We start from the raw sequence: 19,842 nt of genomic DNA, 5'->3' as shown, positions 1-19,842 counted from the left end.
CCAGTTCCTCATGGGTATGATTAAATGTTCTGGAATGCCAATTCTTTGCAATGCTATCCATAGTTTGTTATGATCCACACAATTGAATGCCTTTGCATTGTCAATAAAACACAAGCAAACATCTTTCTGGTATTTGCTTTCATTCCACATCTATCTAATGTTAGCAATGATAGTCCTAGTTCCATGTCCTCCTCTGAATTCTGTTTGAATTTCTAGCAGCTTCTTGTTAATGTACTGCTGCAGTTACTTTTTAATTATCTTTAACAAATTTTTACCTGTATGTGATATTAAAGGTATTATTCAATGATTTCATCATTCCATTAGATCATCTTTCTTTGAAGTTGACACAAATATGGATCTTTGCCAGTTGGTTGGCCAACTGACCTTACAAATTTCTAGCACTGCATCAGTTTGTTGAAGCATTTCAGTTTATATTCCATCAGTTCCTGGAGACTTTTTTTTTTTTTTTTGCAAATGCCTTCAATTTGTGCCACATCAGGAATGCAGTCGTTCTGAATATTATCCTATCACAGACAGCAATAAAATGCATTTTTGCCGAGTAATGTAACTCCATTCCTCTTCAGTTTGTCATTCCTGGTGTGAGAAATCATCTGATTGTCTTATAAAATATGAACTGTTCATTTAAGCTCACTAAAACCTAGGATATTCATATTTATGTATTCCATTTCATTTTTGACAACTTCTAATTTTCCTAAATTCGTACTTCATATTCGTACTTCATATATTCCACATTTCTGGTTGTTTTTCTTCATTTTTAGTTATGTTCCATCAGCAATTGAAGGTCACCAAAACTTTGCTCCATCCACATCATTATGGTGAATGGTCATGTTTTTAGTGCCTTCCAACTTATTGGGCTAAGAGTCTACTGCTGTTCATAAGGTATTCAGTGGCTAATCATTCAGACATGGGCAGCCTCTCTTTTTTCCTAGCCTGTCTTAGTCTGGAATCTCCACTGAGACATTTTCACTCTTCTAGTATTTTAAAAATTGGTGGCATAGCTTTCAACTTCACAGCACCATACAAGCCACAAAAGTACTACAAATTGACAGATGAGTGATGGTTCCAGTTGTACACCCTCCCAATGCATCACTGGTGCACATTTTAACTATTGGACTGCCACCTATACCAGTGGCTTTCTACCATCTGCCTTCAGCAAGGAGCTCTTTATTGTCAGCCAGGTGATGTCTGATCCTGGTCCAGTTCCCACCTTATTGCTTACTTATTGGACCACTACTGTTACTAATGGTCATTGGGGTCTCTAGGAACAGACACTGAGATGGAGTTTAAAATATAAATTGTTTATTAGGAATTAACATCTGTGAAGGGAAATGGGTGGGAGCAGAATTTGACAGAAGAGGAAATGAACCTACAATACAGGAGGCTCTTTAATGAGCTTAGTGCACCAGAGTGCCTCATGTTGGGACAAAACAATGTGCCATTAAACCCATTACATCAGTTAGTAGCCAGATACAACCTGTCCCAAGAAAGGCATGACTTTGGACAAGGTGTTTTTGTGGTTGTTGTTTTTTCTTTAGCTGTAGCCAATCTTATAGAAGCTGACAGCTATAGGCCCTCTGCTCACAACACTCCCTGCAGTAGAACAGTGAGTCTTGAAGGGGGTTTAGTTAATGTATTTCTGTTTCTCCTGTAGTTGTGCTAGAACAGAGAAAGTTTTCTGCTGAAGTAGAGAAGAAGGGAATTCTTGATGAAGATGGCATATATAGAGAGAGTTTGTTTGTTTGCTTGTTTTCCCCACTAATACAAAATTCAAGAGGATAAAATAAAGGGTTTAGAAGAAAGAATGGAGTCAGAGTCTGAGTCAGGGAAAAATTTCCAAAACGTTATAGATAATAGAACTCAGGAAAGGATAGTTAACCAGAGATGTTGACAGTTTGCAATATGATGGAGGAAAATGAGAAAGATGAATACTTTCCATTCCCACAGTCTCTAAGCTATCCAGCCTCGCTGCTTCTAGTTGAAGTTTTATAGGAATGTACAACCATTGTTTATGGTGTTGGTCCTCCTGTTTTCTCCTAATCTGAATAAGTAATTGACAGCAATGAGAAGCTGCAAGTGAGTCAATCGTTTTTGATTGACTATGTGGACAATTTGTCCTATGTGGACAATTAAGTGGCTCTGGTGATCACAGGTTAAAATGCTCTGATGCTAACCAAAGAGTCAGTGTTTTGAACCCACCAATTGCAATACTGATGAAATATGTCACAGTCTGTTTCCAGATAGATTGGTGGCTGTAAATCTTACTGGAGCAGAAAGCCTCATCTTTTTGCCACAGAACAGCTGGTAGTTTCGAACTGCTGACCATGAGATTAGCAACCTGACTCGTAACCACTACACTGCCAGAGCTCCTTTCCAGAAAGATTACAGCCTTGGAAACTCTATGTAGCAGTTCTACACTCTCCTTTAGAGTCAATATAAGTTAGAATCAATTTGGCAGCAGTGGGATTTAAACATAGAGCTGGGTGCTAATATTTCTGTGTCCATATTTTAATCCTCTCAGCTGGCTTGGAAAGATTTAAGTCTGAGACTTAACAGAGCCTGTCAGAGCTGATGGGATAATGTAGAAAAGGTTTTGCCATTCTTACATTTAAGATATGCCAGTTCTTTAAGTCTTAATTTAACACAGAGCTTAACATCTCTTAAGTCAGCAACTAATTCATCAGAATTAAGAGAAATGAACAGGTGCTCTTTTCTTTGTAGTACCACAGTTAATGAATAAAAAAGAAACTATTAGCAGAAATTGAGACCACTTGGACATTGCCTTGTGGCTTATAAAACTGTAAAGTGCTTTCTTTTCTTTATATTTCAATTTTTATATCAAATGTCATGTATATATATATATGTATATAATTCTAAAGAAATAGTTAACAGTATATAATTTGCATCTTTCTATGGTAGGGTTAAAGAAAAAGAGGAAGACCCCCCAATGAGATGGATTAGCCAAGTGGCAGCATCGATAGACTCAAGCGTGGCAACAGTAGTGAAGTTGGCCCAGGATTGGGCAGTGTTTTGTTCTGCTGTGCATGGGGTCACTATGAGTCGGTACTGACTAGATGGCACCTAACAACAACAATAACACCAACATGTTAATAAACAGAAAAGATTGAGGTCAAAGATTTCATTTTGCTTGGATCCATAATCAACACTCATTTCTTGGTTGTTGATGTTGTGGTTAAGCGCCAATGAGAGGGTTCTGACCCACAATGACTCTGTATAGAGTTTCCAAGGTGAGACTGATGAGGTTAAACCACTGACCTTGTGGTTCAATCCAACTTTGCAATCCAAAACATTAACCCACAGTGCCCCACAAGGACTCCAAAGTCCTTTCAAGAACAATTTATACAGGGCCCAGTTAGACTATGCTGTTGTTAGTGTTAAGTGCCGTTGAGTTTGTTCTGACCCAGAGTGTCCTTGTATAGGGTTTCTAAGGACACACTGGTGAGCTTGTACTACCAATCTTGCATTTCATATCGATTTTGTAGTCTAGTACATTAATCCACAGTACCACACAAGGATTATCATTTCTTGGTGGTAGTCAAGAAATCAAGCAAAATATTGCATTAGGCAAATCTGCTGCAAAAGACCTCTTAAAAGTTTTAAAATGCAAAGATTTCACTTTGAAGATGAAAGTATGCCAGATCTAAGCCACCAGTATTATCAGTCACCTCATATGCATATGAAAATTGGACAATGATTAAGGAAGACCATAGAAGAATTAATGTACTTGAATTATGGTGTTGGTGAAGAATATTGAAAGTACCATAGACTGCCAGAAAAACACATAAAACTGTTTTGGAAGAAGTATGGCCAGATTGCTCATTAGAAATTGGGATGGAAAGACTTTGTCAGAGTTTGAACTCATTATCCCTGGAGAAGGAGATCACACTTGGTAAAGTGGAAGGTCAGTGAAAAAGAGAAAGATTCCCAACAAGCTGAATTGATACAATGGCAGCAGGAATAGGTTCAAATATACCAAAATTATAAGGATGGTACAGTACCAGATAGTGCTTCATTTTGTTATACCTAGAGATACTATGAGTGGAAACGAACTGGACAGAACCTGGCAACAAAACAGCGTGGTAATAAATATACCTAAATGATTACTTTTAATTACCACATGTATTCCTTATATTCATGTTTATGTCATAATTTGTTTGACATATTTTCTGATTTTAGACACATTATATTGACTGGTTAGGAGCTCTGGTAGCATAGTGGTTATGAATCAGGTTGCAAACCTCAAGATAAGCAGTTCGAAACTACCAGCTACTCTGTGGGAGAAAGATGAGGCTTTCTGCTCCCGTAAAGATTTGCAGCCTTGGAAACCCTGTTCAGGGTCACTATGAGTCAGAACCAACTCGACAGCACTTAACAACAACAACAACATATTAACTGGTTATATATATATTAAAATATTTTGTGAATCTCTAAGGCCCTATATGCCTGTGAATTTACAGTTATTTCTTTAGCATAAATTCTTAGAAGCTGGATAGCTGAGTCAGACTCTAAATATGTTTTATGTTTTAGAACAATAAATTGCTTTTAAGGAAAGTGATATGAATTTATAACCAAGATAGTCATAGGAAAGAACATCCGTATTCTGTATCCTCACCAATATTATATTTAACCACTAATTTATGTCTGATAATCTCATATTTGAGAATTATCTTAAAAAAATTTTTTTTTCATTATTTCTAATGAAGAATATTTTGTCATGTGTTCATTGGGGATTTATTTTGGTCTCTGGGTTTCTTTGTCCTGTCTAAAACAAGTATTTTATGTGTTAAGGACTTTTATACTTTGTCTTAGTTTTTGTGTATATTATCTTTGTTTTCACCCTTTTATTCTGGAAAAGTTTATATATTAAATAAAAATTTTAAATCTTTTCCTTTTTGTTTTCTAGCTATGATCTAATGCTTTAAAAAGACCTGCCATGCAGATAATATAACCTACACAGCTATATAAGGAGCTCTGGTAGCGTAGTGGTTACAAATCGGGCTACGAACCTTCAGGTCAGCAGTTCAAAACTACCAGCTGTTTCATGGGAGAAAGATGAGGCTTGCTGCTCCTGTAAAGATTTACAGCCTCAGAAACCGTGTACAGGGTCCCTATGAGTTGGAACTGACTCCATAGCACATAACAACAACAACAGCACAGCTATTTGGAGTCCTAGTGTGATGTTGTGGGAGAATGTGCTGGACTGAAAGGTTGGTTTGAACTGCAAGGTAAGCGGTTCAAGCTCACCAGCCACTCCCTGGAAACCCTATACAGGATCACTATGAGTCAGAACTGACTCAATGGGATTTAACAACAACACAGCTATATATTCTTCTAGCACTTTAAATTTATTTTTCACAGTCAAATTTTTAATGCATTGAAATTTATCTTAGTAGCAGATATAATAAGAGGTCTGAACATACTTTATTGCCAGTTAGTGGAGTAATTGACAAAATAGAATTTATTGAGGAATTTATCCCTTTTTAAGTTGATCTACCCTTAGAATTATTCAAGTTGTTGAATCTTCTTATATGAATCTCTCTATGTATTCTACCTTCAGAATCCTATTGTTTTAATTATTGGTGTAATGCTGTAGGATAATGTGCTGGACTGCAAGGTCAGTTTGAATCACAAAGTTGGCAGTTCAAATCCACCAGCTACTCCCCAGAAACCCTATACAGGGTTCCTACAAGTAGAGACAGATTCAACGGCGTGTAGGAACATAAACAACACAATATATTTTAATAGCTTAGGGGAAGAATTTTTACTAATGAATTTTTTTGTTTCATATTAACTTGCTTATAAATTATGATTCTTGACTCCATCTTTGTTGTTGCTATTCAAATTAGCTTAAGCAAAAAGCTTAAACCCATGGAATCAAAGAAGGATTTGACAATTTTGCATTAAGAAGCACATTGAAGACATCTAAGCCTTAAGAACGAATGAAGCTGTAAAGTAATGCTAATAATTTTAACTCTGCCCCCATCAACAAGTTAGCTTTATATTCTCACTCTAGGCATGCTGGGAAATATTGTTGCTAAGAGTTCGATATCTCTGTTTGAAAACTTCAGCCACAATCTGAAACAATTCTCAATTTTTGTCTCTGAGCTTGTTAGACTTTAATACACATTGGCTCGGCTCACATTTTACATGGCAGAAATTTTTATAAAAAACTCTCAGAAGACATTAGTAGTTTTGTAAATTGTAAGCACATCATTTTGGCATTAAGCATAGGATTGTGTTTGATGAAATATTTTTGACAAAGCAGATGAAAAATGTTTAAATAATTAGGAGAAGGGTTTCCCATTTGCATTTCTTAATGGTGGAAGGAATGTTGGTATTGATGTTGCTATTTGAAAAGTAGACCTGCAGAAATGGCTTACATGTTTCAAGTGCATACTTAGTTACAAAACTTTGTTTGGAAATGTGTGGATCTGGCTTGTAATCCTAGCAGCTTTTTATGCGTATGGGTAATCATGACCTGACCACACCAGTCAAGCATCCAGGTTCTACCAATTAATGTCATAAAAAGAGATGCTAATCATAAATAAGATAGATATTGCCACTATGTAATCACTGGTTTCAGGTACTTGCCTTTAAAGAGTGTTATGTATTGCTTTTCAACCTGTAGAAGGTTAACACCAGATCCAGTGGGTTTGTCAGGCACTTTACGTTTGCAAAACATATGAGTCATTAGAAACATCATAATGTCTTTCTTTCTCATTTTCTCTGTACATCTTTTTAACTTCTGCACATTTTTCCAAGCCTACTCTGGAACCTAAGAATGAAAAATATACCACTTAAGGAAGTGCTCACCCTTTTTTGGCCAGTAGAGTGATGGGAAAATAAGACCCTGGTGACTAAAGTATTGGCATACAAAATTTTCAACAAGCTGAAACAGCAACCCTCAACTTCACTTGGATTCATTTGGTCTGCTATGAGTAAAAGGCCTATTACTGTACCAATCTACTGGGACTATGAGGTGGCAGGCCCTTGTACTAGCACTGTGTAAAGGCTCCCAAATTAACCATGAGGGGAGGTAAAAGAAAGGGGGACTCATATAGAAAGAGTATTAAACTGACAATGTTTTGTATCTAGTCCTAGGTAGTCAACACAGACATGGATCCTTCTTCAGAAATATGCAATTCAAAATCTCTTGTCTAATTATAACTACTTACTGTACAAAATCATGTCCAAGTTACTTAAAAAATAATAGTAGAGTTCCCATCAAAATGGTGACTTATATACATTACACCATCCCTTTACAGCAAAGATCCCAGAATCAAAGTGAAATCAATGTAAAAGACAATCCTGAAACCCTGAGTATCAACTGAAAAGATTAAGAACTAAAAGGATCACTGATTAGAAGAACTGACTGAAAACAGTGAATGAAACAGTAGAGGAGCCCTCTTAGCGAGCCCAACACAATCCTGGGTAAGGGGCATAGAAGGCAACTTCTTGGAATTCCCAACAAGACATAGCGCAACTACAACACAGACCCAGGCTGAAATAAAGTCCTGATTTCTAGCTGCAGCCAACAAGATGAACCAAGGCATCCTTGCATGGTGATCAGAGAAATATGCTCCACCCCTAACCTTTCTGGTGATTAATGGCACACTCTGGCCATGCCCCACCCCCATCCCCATCTCTGCAGCCCCAATTTCTGAGAACCAAGGTAATGAACTCCTCTTACCCCTCAACCCAGCCCTGACCACCACCTGTTGCCCCACCTAACAACTAAACCAAGCAGCCACAGGCAGTTTTGGTGTGACACAAGTTGCTCACCCAGCCTCTTCTGCCCACTGATCCAACTGACCAGCAGCAGGCCACCTGGTGTGATGCTAGCTGCTTGTCCAGCCCCTGCTGCCCATGGATACAGCTGAGTGGTTGCAGGCTGCTCTCAGGAGGTCCCTCCCCTGTCACCTTTTTGGTGAGAGTTGGTGGCAGTTTTTTTTTTTTTTAAAACTTACTACATAACTACAGTGAAAATGTTTCAGTTGGCTCTCAAATCAGAGCACAGCTTACAAGGTGACCTCTTCTCCCTGACTTACTTAAGCCAAGGCAATTTCCAAAGAGGGCCTCCCAAATCACCAGTATGTTGTTGTTGTTAAGTGCCTTCGAGTCGGTTCCGACCCATAGCGACCCTGTACAGGGTTTCCAAGGGTGTAAATCTTTACGGGAGTAGAAAGCCTCATCTTTCTCCCGCGGAGCGGCTGTTAGTTTCGAACCGCTGACCTTAAGGTTCGCAGCCCGATTCGTAACCACTACGCTACCAGAGCTCCTTAATCACCAGTATAGTGAAGGCAAAATGCATTTTTTTAAAAATGTTTTATTGTGTATTGAGTGATAGTTTACATAGGGGAACCTTAGTTTTACATTCATTATATCGTATATCCTTTTATTGCCTTAGTTACCATCCCGTCCATGCATCATCCCCCAATGAAAGGGTATACCTTACATGTCCGTCAGTCCCCCCACCCACCTTCCAATCCTCAGCACCCAGCCCCTTTCCCTCTCTGGGTCTCAATTCCCAGGCACTCCATCTCTTCACGTTGTCCGTTGTCCTCTCTGTCTTCATCTCAGGGCTCACTGCTTCCTGGGTGGGGTCCTGCTCTCCATTCTTCTTTGTTGATGGTCCCAGGGCCCTCTGCTTCTAGACTGAAAGGTTAGTCACTCCCCTCCTTGCTATAAAATATCCACCTTTACATTTCCAGTCCTCACAATCAGTCCTGGTAACAATTTTCACCATTGCATCACATGAGACCTGTCAGCATTTCTTTTCATCAGCCCTTCCTAGACAGGTTGGGTACTATTCACTGGAGACTCCACTATCCTCCCCGCCCTGTGGATCTAGGTTCCCTCTTGAAAGCTTATAATCCAGTCACTTCTTTCCTTTGCATCCCTCCCCCCATTTTGGGTAGTCCAGACCTTCAGAGACGGGAAACTTTCCTCTTGAAAGGGCAAGCAGACCAGCCTGGAGCAGCCAGAAAACCAGAAGACACTTCTTGAAAGAAAAACCTACAGGAAAAATACAGAACAGTAAGGGCAGTCTGACTGCTACCACAAGAACAAGCAAGTTGCTAGCCCAGAAGGCATCAAAGCAAGTGGCTGGGTCCTCTCAGCGCAGATCCTCTCCCAAGACTAAGACACAATGGAAATCCATGCTCTGATTGGTGACCACGCACACCACACATAAAGGGAAGTGACCGAAGAACACAATGAAGCGGAGAACTAAGCCCTGCATCATTCTGCAGACTACTGCAAACCCAGGTGGAGACTCGGTTGGTCAGCAGCAAGGCAGGACCAAGGGACCCATGGGCTCAGAGTCAGTGACACAGCCACAGAGGACTAGAGCAGAGAGCGAAGAGCCCAGCTGATAAGAAGAGGGCAGACAGACGCAAGAACACCCACACTTGCAGGTGATAACCACATGACCTGGCTTCAATGACTGGATGAACAGAACTCAACCTGAGGAAGAAAGAAGAGGAAAAAGGAAAAAAATAAAAAAGTGTCATCTGATACAACTAGATGAACTGGACCTACACCTATAACTGCAGTAGCTCAAAAGAGGAAAAAATTCCTGACTACAAGAATTATCCCTACCCCCTTCACACAAAGAGTTGAAAGGGATGGGCATCTCTGAAGGTCTGGATGTGGTTAGGCTTCGATCTATATTCTTATGTACTGCCGAGGCTCTTCAGGAAACCCCTTCACTGGATACACTGTAGTCCCATTTTAGGTATTCCAATCAGTTATAGGCAGAAGACGGACTTACAAGCTTTCTATGGTACAGTGTTTTGTTCTGCTGTGCATAAGGTTGCTATGAGTCGGTACCGACTCAATGACACCTAACAACAAACACTGAATAGCATCCTGCTTAAAAACTACTGGATAATAAAAGAAATGAAAAAAATGTTCCTCGACTCGTACAAGGATGAAAACACAGCTTATCAAAACCTTTGGGACACAGCAAAAGCAATGGGCAGAGAAAAGCAAACATAAACAAGTAAGAAAGGGTCGAATTTAACACCTAATTTGTATAGCTCCAGCAAATAGAAAAAGAGCAGGAAAAAACAAAGTAAAACAAAAAAACAAGCTCACAGACATCAGAAAATAAGGAAACAATAAAGATAGAGCAGTAAAAAATGTAACAGGTAATAAATAGAAAACATCAATTAGAAAAGAAGCTGGTTCTTTGAACGGATTAACAAATTGATAAACCACTGACCAAATTAACTAAAGAAAAGAGGGAGAGGATTCAAGTAATACGAATAAAAAACTGAAATAGATACCATTACTGATTCAATTAAATTAAAAAGGATAAAAACAATACTATGCAGACTAGACTCCAACAAATTTGAAAACATGGACAAATTTCTAGAAACATATTGCCTAAATAAACTAACAAAGACTGAAGATGAAAAATGGTATCAGATCTATAACAAAAGAACAAATTGAAGAGGTCATTAATAACATCAACAAAAAGCCCTGACTCAAACAGCTTTACTGTAGCATTCTATCAAACATTCAGAGAACAGTTAACAACAGTTGTACCCAAGCTACTCCAGAACATAGCAAAGGATGGAATTCTCCCAAATTCATTCTATGTAGCAAGATTAACTCTGATAACAAAACCAGGCAGACACTACAATTAAAGAAAATTATACACCAATGCCCTCATGAATGGACTACTGGTGTGGTGCTATAGGATAAGCACTGGATTGAAGGTCACAAATTCTGTGGTTCAAACCTACCAGCTACTCCTTGTAAACACTATACAAGTTTGTTATGAGTCAGAACAGATTCAACAGCACTTAACAACAACAAATCTCATGAATATTGTGGCAAAACCTCTTTACAAAATCATAACTAATAAAATCCAACAACATACCAAAAAAATTATACATGATGATCAAGTAGTATTCATATCAAGTACGAAAGGATGATTTAACATAAGAAAATCAAACACTATATTTCACCACATAAATAATACAAAGGAAAAGGACTGCATGATCATATCAACTGATACAGAAAAAACACTGGATCAAATCCAGCAATTTTTCTTAATTAAAAACTCTCAGCAAAATAGGAATAGAAAAATTCCTCAACATAACAGTTAACATTTTTTCTCAATGGAGAATTACCGAAAACATTCCCCTTACCAGATAAGGATGTACTTTATTACCATTCTTACACAGTAATGCTCTGGAAGTCTTAGATAGAGCCAAAAGGCAGGAAAGGGAAATAAAAGTCATCCAAATTGGTAAGTAAGAAGTAACCTATCCCTATTTGCAGATGGTATGATCCTCCCAGCCATTCTATAAGAAAGTTCCTGGAACTAATATAAGATTCAGCTAGTGGAAGGATACACTATCAACTTATAAGCATCAGTTGAATTAAAAATCAAAGATGTTGCTTTGAAGATGAAGTTGTCCCTCACCTAAGTCATGGTATTTTAAATTGCCTCTTATGCATGAAAAAGCTTGATAGAGAATAAGGAAAACCAAAGAAGAACTAATGCCTTTGAATTATGGTGATGGCAAAGAACATAAATATACTATAGACTGCCAGAAGAATAACAAATCTGTTTGGAAGAAGTACCATCAGAATGCTACTTAGAAGTGAAGATGGTGAGACTTTGCCACGCATACTTTGGACTTGTCATAAGGAGGTGCCAGTCCATGGATGATGACATCAAGCTTAATAAAGTAGAGGGTTATCAAAAAAGAGAAAGATGCTCTTTGAAATGGATTGGCACGTTAGCTACTACAATGTTCAAACGTGGGAATGATTGGGTTGTGAGGATGATGGAGTACCTAGCAGTGTTTTGTTGTTGTACATTGTATTGCTAGGAGTAGTAACTCACTTGACAGTACCTAACAATAGTAACTAGTATGCACACTTGTATCTTTTTGTTCATAGTGACTCTGTTCATGTAGCATAAAGAAGAAATTTCTTCTTACTGATTTTCGAAGGTGATCACACAAAATTTCTATATTAACTACCATGTTACTTAACAATAGGCAAAGTCCAGAGCTATGGCCTAGTGGGTAGGTAGCAAGTTTTGAAGGGCATGATATAAGCTTGTAATCATATCTTTAGTTATTTTATTACCATGCTGTGGTTTTGTTTTTTCCAAAGAATTAGGATAAGGTGAAATTATAAGTGCTGGACTTCTAACTACAAGGTTGGTAGTACAAAACCACTAGTCACTCCACAAAAGGAAGATGAATTTGTTGCTCCAGTAAAGGTTTACAGTCTCAGAAACTCCTATACAGAGTCACTATGAGACAGAATCAACTCTTTTGATTTAGCAACTAATTAGTCTAAGCTAGTCAAAAACCATACATTTCAACCAATTTCAAGAAATATTGCTGGCATGAAGCTTATTCAGAAGTACAATTTTTATAATTATAAAATTGTTAAAATACACTTGAAATTTCAAATATTATGCCATTATGCATTTGAACAGAATTAAATTGTCTTCATCCTAAGTATTTTCTCTCTTAGAAATTTAAAGCTAAAAATGCCCTGTTTGTACTATCTTGTGATGATTTCTAAGGTAATATGAATTTTATCTTTAATGCAGAAATTGTCACTGTGAATTGACTAAGCTTTTTGTTGTCAAAGATTATTACTATTTTTCTATTTCCCTCTTTCTTACTTTATTATCATGTTCAGGCCTTTATAATATTTGTTAATATGGGGTGAACATATTGTACAGTTTGGGTTTGGATGTATCTGAGCATGAAAGATTGTGGGGAATCAAACGTAGTTGTTAAAAAGGGTTTTCACTGATGAATCACAGCATCCTTCAGAGCTATGGGTATGTGTACTTTTAATAGGTGCATTTATGTGATTACCATCAGCCATTTGTAGTATGTTCCAGTTGCTCCTCATTAACTGACTTAAACAAATAGCTATTAAGCCAAGACTTTTCATACTCTCTCAGTAAGATTTACTTCTATTTAAACATAAATGCATGTTTATAAACTATATATAAGATAGCAAATTAAGTTTTTAGCATTCAGATTAATTTGAAGTTAAGGAGTGATTAGCATAGGTGGTTTGTTTTATTGCTTTTTACCAAGTTAGAAATATGTATTAACTATCTGGGAGAAACCCTACTTTTAAAAGACCTAAATGACACATCAATAAATAAACTGACTTTTAATAATTAGATGCTGCATTTTTGATGTGTGTAACACACAGTTTCTCTACACATCTAAATTCTCCCATTTTAACTTTTCTAAAAACAGTGATAGGTTTGTTCTAAGCAGATTTACTTGAGTTTTATCCTAAGTTGCTTTCAGCGCAAATGACATGAATCACTGTGCTGTTCAAGTTGATAGTATATGATGATTTAACCCTCAGAACGCTAGTGTTGTGTATTTTGGCTTCACTCCAAGTCGCTATAAGATGCACATAGGGCATACTTTGTCTTCACTGAAATCATGAAAACACTGCAATTTCAAATTATGTGCTATCTGCTCCAAAATAATAAACTTGACCTATCTATTGCCTTCACTCAGGAACCTATAAAGCATTCCCCATGGTTCCTTTAAAGCTAAATTAGGAATGTGTTCTGTCATTGGATATTTATTTCTATGGATATTCATATTAATATGTGGACTTGTATACTGTTGTTCCCTTCATTTCAGAAATGGATTTTCACAGGATACTGGCAATGTTTCTATATAAAATTTAGGTCTAATTTCACATAGATAATTCTTCCTGCATTTATGTTTTCTGAGAGTGTAAAACTGAGCACACAATTACTTATCTGTACTCAGAGTGACTAAATAGAGCTTCAAGCCAAGGGCATCTAGCATAAAGGAGTCTCTTTTGTTAGCATTTGAAAATGAACTCAAGTTGCACTGAGAGTAAATTTGAAGATTAACAATGTTTTGGAAGCATGCTAAAAGAAATTTTGAGGCTTTGTGCATAACTCTAGGCATTAAAACAAAGGATTCGCCATACTGGCGGGGATCTAAAAGACAAGAGCATATAAAGCTTCCATTGTAAATATTTGACATAAATGAGGTTTCAAAATGGTTGAATTGAGTTTTAACAGAATTTTTGGTCTACAGAACACCAAATAGTCACTTTCACTAATTATTTTGTAATATTTCTCTGAAAAGGTAAGGAAAACTGTTATTGTTGTTAAGTGCCATCGAGGCAGTTCTGACTCATAGTGACTCTGTACAGGGTTTCCAAGGAGCAGCTGGTGGGTTTGAATGGCCAGCCTTGCAGTTCAAACTGACCTTGAAGTCTAGTGCTTATCCTACAGCATCACACCAGGGAGTTAAATACACTAATTTTGAAAGTTAGAAACTGAAACTGAAACTCAATTATCACTAATTTTCTGTCTTGATTCCTTTATGTATACTCAACAACATTTATAATAGCTAGTGATGCTTCACGATAATGCACTGGACTATAAGGTCAGTTGAATCACAAGGTTAGTGGTTCAAACCCACCAACCACTCCTCAGAAATCGTAGACAGGGTCACTATGGGTCAGAACCGACTTGATGGCATTTAATAACAACATAATATTTAAGAGATTTTGTGTTACATTTAAAAACCATCCTAAGAACAATTTTGGCACATGCACACACATACACTCAAGAGTCTTCAAAAACATTATGAAAAAATGGAATAAAAAGATAACAGAATTTTCCCACAAACTTTTTGAAGTCCTTTATATATGTATGTTGTATTAGAGCTTAAATTCTAAGCACTTGGTTTGCTGAAGGCTGTGGTTCACAGTAAGAACTCCATTTCAGTCCTGATATAAATTCAGCTGTCATTCTAATTCTTTTTACCCATGAGCCAGCATTGTAAAAAATATTGTCCTTAGACAGAGTGTGTTTACCACTCCCCTAGTCAGCCCTATGGAACCCATAAAGATTTATATACTAGACATTCCTGAGCTGAAATGGACAGATATTGGCCATTCTGAATCAGGCAATCATATATTTTTCTATGCCAAGAATGACAAATTCAAGCAGAGTGGAGTCACATCATCATCATCAAAAAGAACACCTCAACGTCAGTCTTGAAAAGTGAGAGAAAATGTGGAATAAAACTTAAAAAAAAGGCTCACAGATAGAGACTGGTGGAATCTGAAACTATGGACTTGGTCGTCCTTCAAGTCTGGAATTGAACTGACTCCCTTGACTCAAATTTTCAGCCAAGTAATAGATAGGGATATAGGGGGTAGGGAGAACAACATGAATGAGGTACACACACCATAGAATAATCAACCATTCTAGGTCAAAAGGATATTAACTTACAGACAAAATTCAGAGAAGGGGTAAGAAAGAAGAGCAGAAACAAACACATGAAGGAAGTAGACTAAGTGATGATACATTGAAAGGATTGCAATTGAGATGGAGTACACGATTTGTTGAATGTAAAACTGATGATCTGCTCAGTAAACCTTCACTCAATTCACAATAAAAAGTTAAATAAAATCTATCTTGAAGTAAATGTTTGAGGTACAGTATATTATATAATGTATATTCTTGCCATTTCTTTGAATTCCTACCAAATAACTTTTTCCTGATGGATCTGGGTAAGAGTCAGTTGGAGAAGATGTTGATGGATTAAATTATTCAGTTGGGATTGATTACTAATATACTTAATTATGTTTGTAAAGACTTAGAACTCTAACCTGGATAAAATGAGCCATCTCAGAAGCAACAATGGGGTCTCAAAACTATCAATAAAGAAGAGCCAGGATTAGAGCACGTCCTTTGGATCCAGAGATCCTTGGGCATTGAACCTCCTTGACCCAGGGACAGAAGCTATGACACAAGAGGAGTGGCAGAGATGCAGCAACAGAAGCAAGAACCAGAGCATGAGACAGAGCACTGGACTTCCCAGCACATAGAACAAATCAACTGGAGTGACTTTGGGTAAGAATCTGACTTGCAGAGTGCAGTCTCTCCAGATACTTACTTAGGACAGCTCAGCTTGCTGACCCATGGAGCTAGAGCTGGAAGCTTTCAGGAAGAGGCTCATAATGAAATGCTGTGCTCTATGAGAACTTATCAGCACCCCTAAAATAGATTTTATAACATTGCCTGAATGGAGACAGGCCTGCCTATGGGCACGGCTGGAAGACACAATCCTGACTGAAAGACTTGTAAATCTGAGCATTTTCTGATCCTGCAATGAAGTCTGTTAACTTCCTCAATAAGCCCATAACTGAGAGTAGGACATCTGAATCCTCTGTGGACGTTGTCATGAATTCTTGAAGCCAGTCAAATAGAGTGTGCTGTGGGTGGGATGGTTAGTGACATTGTTTTATAAAGATCTATGTAATAATCTCCATATACCTATAAGGAAGACTACTTAATATCTCTATTATTCAAATTTATGTACCAATCTCTAAAACCAATGATGAAAAATTCTATCAACTTCTTCAGTCTGAAACTGAGCAAACATGAGATCAAATTCATTGATACTTACTGGTGATTGGAATGTAAAAGTTGGAAACATAAAGGAGGATAAATGAAAAAGTGGAAAACCTGCAAATAGATGAATTGATACAGTGATGAGATGGCCATTTAGTCCATCCCTGAAGAAATGGATAATGGGGTCAAGCATAACAACTGTGAGATGGCACAGGATGACAGGAAGAAAGTGTTTGGTTCTGTTTTGCATAGGGTCTTTGTGAGTCAGAGCAGACTTAATGACACCTTCAACAGCCAGCCCTGTTCAGTGGGTTAAGGGTTGAGTCTACTAATGCCAAGCTTAGCCACTCAAACTCATCAGCTATTCCACAGAAGAAAGATGAGGCAATTTGCTCCTTGAAAATTTACATTCTCAGAAACCCTAAGGAGCAGTTCTACTCCGTCCTAATGGATCACTAAAAGTATGAATTTAACCAATGGCAGTGGGTGGGTAGCCATCCAGGGAGGGGTGGTCTTACCCTCAAGGGACTTGCCTGGGCTTATCCTTAATAGAATATGATTTGCATGGTCATCAGGTGATTTCCCAGAACAATACTGTAAAATTATGTAGATATCCCAATCATGGTCCTTTTCCTAATTTTGAAGTCATCCTGCCTATGATAGTGATAATGGATTTGTCATCAGTTATGATTTTGTGACAATTTCATTTGCTTTCTATGGTCTAGAAATATGCCCTGGTGACACTGTAAAATAAGCACTGGGCTGCTGACAACAAAGTCAGCAGTTCAAACCTACTTGCTGCTCTGCAAGAAAAAGATGAGAGTATCTGCTCCCAAAAAGATTTAAAGTCAGAAAAATCCTATGTAGGGTAACTATGAGTTAGAATCAACTTGCTGGCTGTGAGTTTGTTTGTTTTAGTTATAATTAAGCTGCATGGCAGAGTTCTGGTGTGGCTCTGTAGGATAAGCACTGGACCAAAAGGTTCGTATGAACTGCAAGGTCGGCAGTTCAAATTCACCAACCTGACCTCAAAAATTCTATATGTGGTCATGATGTGTCAGAACCCACTGGATGTCACTTAAAGGCAAGCCACATGACAGTGAAACCTTTAGATAACATTATCGCCTCATGCTGATGATCTCTGTAATCTGACTGATTTTTCTTTGTCTTGTCTTTGTCCTGCTTGAGGTATAATCAATTGGTCTCTATGAAATACACTTGAATTTAGAGTATTTTTCCAGTAGAAAAATATATGGAAAAGTGGAATTATAAGATACAAAATATAAACATTATTTCTCAGCACAAGTTCTATCAGGGTCAAGGCATTTTTGTAAATGTTGACACAGGTATTTATTTAGTCCGTCCCTGAAGAACTGAAGGTTATAGAAATTTAACCATGTCAATGCAGTCTTTTCTACATTAACTAAAAACAATGGGTATTAAAGGTTTTTTAAGATTAGGAAAGAAAAATAAGCCAGAAGGAGCAAAATCAAAAGTGTAAGATAAATTCCTAAATAATGTCCCATTAAAGCTATAACAAAATTGCTTTGTTTGAAGAGAGGAATGAGCTGGAGGATTGTACTAGTGGGGATTTCCTGGATATTTTTCTGCCTAGTATGGCACTGTATGATAAGCTCTGGACAACAAACTCCTTTGAACCACAAGGTTGGCAGTTCAAACTTACCAGCTGCTCCTCAGAAACCCCATACAGGGTTACTGTGAGCTGGAACTGACTAGGCGGCACTTAATAACAACAGCAAAAACTTTGGCTAACTTTCTTATAACACTCTTAAAATAACATTTATCATTCTACAGCCCTCCAGAAGTTGACAAGCAAAATGTCTTGAACATCAAGAAAAAAAACTGTTTTCATGACTGGTCCACTTTTTCATTGACTTGACCACCTCCACCTTTTGGGAGCAATTGCTTTAGTTGTGATTGTCTTCAGGATCACTGGTAGAACCATGTTTCATCTCCTGTTATAATTCTTTGAAGAAATGCTTCTGTATTTTGATCCCATTTGTTAAAAATGGAAAGTTGTGTTCTTGTCTGCCACTGATCTGGGTGCAACACTTTGGCACCCATCAAGCCTTTTATTTTTCAGTAAGAGTTATGTAAGTTGAACCAGTTGAACTTGTCTAGGGTGATGGCTATTATTTTGGCTATTCATCATTGGTCCTCTTGAATTAGAGTACAAAATAGATTAATTTTTTTCCTCGCAAATTGATATGAATGGTCTGCTGCTTCAGCCTTCATCTTCAGCATTGTCTTGTCCCTTCTTAAAATTATTTATTCATTTGTAAACTGTTAATTTCTTTGGGGGTGTTGTCCCTATAATTTCTTCCACAAATTATCAATGATTTCACCATTCTACCCAAGCTTTGCCATTAATTTTATACTTGTTATTTCTTCAGTTTTAACAGAATTCATGTTGCTCTGACAGGGACTGTTTTCAAATTGATGTTGTGTTCTTCTTAATACCTCAAACTAAATCCTGGTCAGACCTGTTATAACAGGTTGTTGTTGTTTGTTTTTAAGTGCCTGTTGAGTCACTTCCAACCTATAGTGACCCTTTATAGGGTTTCCGAGGAGCAGCTGGTGAGCTTGAACCACTGACTTTGCAGCTCAAACTGGCATTGCAGTCCAGCACATTAACACACAGTGCCACACCAGGACGCCTATGACACATTAGTGTGGATTTATTTTGGCGTAAAAAAATATTTAATTCATGCAGTTGTTTTTTGTTTTGTTTTTCTTTATTTTTAAATATGCATTTTTCATGAACTTTTTAAAGATTCCTCGTAATGGAATTTTTCCTCAAACTTTGGAAGTCCCTTCATATATGGGGCATTAACCATTGGTCTGCTAATGGCATGGTCAGTGGTTGAAGCCTACCAGCCACCCTGAGGAAGGAAGATGAGACTGTCTGCTCCCATAAAGTCTTACAGTCATAACAACCCTAAATTTGTACTCTAGCCTACAAGGTTGCTATGTGTTGGAATCAACTCAATAACAGTGATACATCTGTGTATGTCCTGGTGTGACACTGTGGGACAAGCACTAGGTTGTTAACCACAAGGTGGGTGGTTCAAATCTACCAGCAATTCCATGGAAACCCTATACAGGTTTACACATGAGTTGGAAATGACTTTTGGCACTTATCAACAACAAACACACATACATATGGCTGTGCATATCCATATTTACTGTTGTTGTGATACACCTCTGAGTCCTAGTTTGGCACTGTAGGAAAAGCACTGGACCTTAGTTTGAACTGCGTGGTCAGCATTCAAACTCTTCATCTACTCCTCTGAAACCCTAAGCAGGGTGACTATGAGTCAGAACTGACTTGACGGCACTTAACAACAACTCTCTCTCTCTCT

The sequence above is a fragment of the Chrysochloris asiatica genome, unplaced genomic scaffold (genome assembly GCF_000296735.1).
Source record: "Chrysochloris asiatica unplaced genomic scaffold, ChrAsi1.0 scaffold00086, whole genome shotgun sequence".
Lineage (NCBI taxonomy): Eukaryota > Metazoa > Chordata > Mammalia > Afrosoricida > Chrysochloridae > Chrysochloris > Chrysochloris asiatica.
The sequence above is the reverse complement of the archived record's forward strand: the minus strand, read 5'-3'. Positions refer to the sequence as shown.